Below are 3,416 nucleotides of genomic sequence, written 5' to 3'. Positions count from 1 at the left end.
TCAAGAAAATGCATAAAACAACTAAAACTAACAGAAAAATGCTAGTGAAACTAGCCTATGATGCCTTGGCATCAATCATCCTTGGAAGACCCTTCCTAGCCACAGCAAGATCTGTGATTGATGTTGACAGAGGTGAACTAGTCCTTCAATTGAATGAGGACTCCCTTGTGTTTAAAACTCAAGGACATCCTTCTGTAAACATGGAAAAGAGGCACAATAAGCTTCTCTCAAAATAGAGTCATACAGAGCCCCCACAATCAAACTCTAAGTTTGGTGTTGGGAGGCCACAACCAAACTCTAAGTTTGGTGTTGAACTCCCATATCCAAACTCTAATTTTGATGTTGGAAGTCTATAAAATTGACCTGATCACCTGTGTAGAGCCATGAGAGCCCATTGTCAAGCTATTGACATTAAAGAAGCGCTTGTTGGGAGGCAACCCAATCTTTATTTATCTAATTTAATTTTTATTTTTGTTGTTCTTTCATGTTTTCATGATCATGTGGAGTCACAACATAAATAGAAAAATCAAAAACAGAATCAAAAACAGCAGAAGGAAAATCACACCCTGGAGGAAGGGCTTACTGGCGTTTAAACGCCAGTAAGGAGCATCTGGCTGGCGTTCAACGCCAGAACAGAGCATGGATCTGGTGTTGAACGCCCAAAACAAGCAGCATCCTGGCGTTCAGACGCCAGAAATGCACACTGAGGAAAGCTGGCGCTGAACGCCAGAAACAAGCATAGAACTGGTGTTCAGCGCCAGAAACATGCTGCATCTGGGCGTTGAACGCCTAGAACAAGCATCAGTTCGGTGTTTAAATGCCAGAATTGCATGCAAAGGCATTTTACATGCCTTATTGGTGCAGGGATGCAAATCCTTGACACCTCAGGATCTGTGGACCCCACAGGATCCCCACATACCTCCACTCACCTTACCTCCTCATAATCCTATATCACCCTTTCCTAAGAACCCTTCACCACTCACATCCATCCACTCTTCCCCATAAACCTACCTCATAAACCCCACCTACCTTCAAAATTCAAAATCACTTTCCCACCCAAACCCTCCCTATATGGCCGAACATTAACCCCCCTCCCTTCCCTATATAAAGCCCTCCATTCTTCCTCATTTTCACACAACACAACCCTCTCTTCCCCTTCTTGGCCGAATACACCTCTCCCTCCTCTCCTCCATATTTTCTTCTTCTTCTTCATCTATTCTTTCTTCTCTTGCTCGAGGGTGAGCAATATTCTAAGTTTGGTATGGTAAAAGCATAAGCTTTTTGTTTTTCCATTACCATTGATGGCACCTAAGACCGGAGAATCCTCTAGAAAAGGGAAAGGGAAGATAAAAGCTTCCACCTCCGAGTCATGGAAGATGGAAAGATTCATCTCCAAAGCTCATCAAGACCACTTCTATGATATTGTGGCCAAGAAGAAGGTGATCCCCGAGGTCCCTTTCAAGCTCAAGAGAAATGAGTATCCGGAGAAAAGGTTGGGAAGTTCTAACAAAACCCCTCCAACAAGTCGGAATTCTAATGGTTCAAGAGTTCTATGCTAATGCATGGATCACTAGGAACCATGATCAAAGTAAGAACCCGAACCCAAAGAATTATCTCACCATGGTTCGGGGGAAATACTTAGATTTTAGTCCGGAAAATGTGAGGTTGGCGTTCAACTTGCCTATGATGCAAGGAGATGCACGCCCCTACACTAGAAGGGTCAACTTTGATCAAAGGTTGGACCAAGTCCTCATGGACATATGTGTGGAAGGAGCTCAATGGAAGATTGACTCAAAAGGCAAACCGGTTCAACTTAGAAGACTAGACCTTAAGCCTGTGGCTGGAGGATGGTTGGAGTTCATTCAACGCTCCATCATCCCCACTAGTAACCGATCTGAAGTTACTGCGGATCGGGCCATCATGATTCATAGCATCATGATTGGTGAAGAAGTAGAAGTTCATGAAGTCATCTCCCTTGAACTTTACAAAATAGCCGAAAAGTCCTCTCCCTTAGCAAGGCTAGCTTCTCCTCATCTTATTTTCCATCTATGTTACTCAGCTGGAGCTTTCATAGAAGGAGACATTCCCATTGAGGAAGAGAAGCCCATCACTAAGAAAAGGATGGAGCAAACAAGAGAGCCCACTCATGGAGCTCAAGAAACACGTGAGGAAGCTCATCATCAAGAAATCCCTGAGATACCTCAAGGGATGCACTTTCCTCCACAGAATTTTTGGGAGCAAATCAACACCTCCCTAGGAGAACTAAGTTCCAACATGGGACAACTAAGGGTGGAACATCAAGAGCACTCCATCATCCTTCATGAAATTAGAGAAGATCAAAAAGCAATGAGGGAGGAGCAACAAAGACAAGGAAGAGACATAGAAGAGCTCAAGGACATCATTTTCCTCAAGAAGGAAACGCCACCATCACTAAGGTGGACTCATTTCTTGTTCTCAAATTTTCTGTTTTTTGTTTTCTTATGTTAAATGTTTATCTATGTTTGTGCCTTTATTACATGATCATTAGTGTCTAAGTGTCTATGCCTTAAAGTAGTGAATATGAATCCATCACCTCTCTTAAAAGGAAAAATGTTTTAATTACAAAAGAATAAGAAGTACATGAGTTTCGAATTTATCCTTGAACTTAGTTTAATTATTTTGATGTGGAGATAATACGTTTTGTTTTCTGAATGAATGCTTGAATAGTGCATATGTCTTTTGAAGTTGTTGTTTAAGAATGTTAAATATGTTGGCTCTTGAAAGAATGATGACAAGGAGACATGTTATTTGATAATATGAAAAATCATAAAAATGATTCTTGAAGCAAGAAAAAGCAGTGAATATAGAGCTTGCAGAAAAAAAATGGCGAAAAAAAAATAGAAAAAAAAAATAGAAAAAGAAAAAGCAAGCAGAAAAAGCCAAAAGCTCTTAAAACCAAAAGGCAAGAGCAAAAAGCCAATAACCCTTAAAACCAAAAGGCAAGGGTAAATAAAAATGATCCAAGGCTTTGAGCATCAGTGGATAGGAGGGCCTAAAGGAATAAAATCCTGGCCTAAGTGGCTAAACCAAGCTGTCCCTAACCATGTGCTTGTGGCGTGAAGGTATCAAGTGAAAACTTGACACTGAGCGGTTAAAGTCAAGGTCCAAAGCAAAAGAAGAGTGTGATTAAGAACCCTGGACACCTCTAATTGGGGACTTTAGCAAAGCTGAGTCACAATCTGAAAAGGTTCACCCAGTTATGTGTCTGTGGCATTTATGTATCCGGTGGTAATACTGGAAAACAAAGTGCTTAGTGCCACGGCCAAGACTCATAAAGTAGCTGTGTTCAAGAATCATCATACTGAACTAGGAGAATCAATAACACTATCTGAACTCTGAGTTCCTATAGATGCCAATCATTCTGAACTTCAATGGAA

Source organism: Arachis ipaensis, chromosome B04 (genome assembly GCF_000816755.2).
Source record: "Arachis ipaensis cultivar K30076 chromosome B04, Araip1.1, whole genome shotgun sequence".
In the NCBI taxonomy this organism is placed as follows: domain Eukaryota; kingdom Viridiplantae; phylum Streptophyta; class Magnoliopsida; order Fabales; family Fabaceae; genus Arachis; species Arachis ipaensis.
This window is presented reverse-complemented; position numbering follows the sequence as displayed.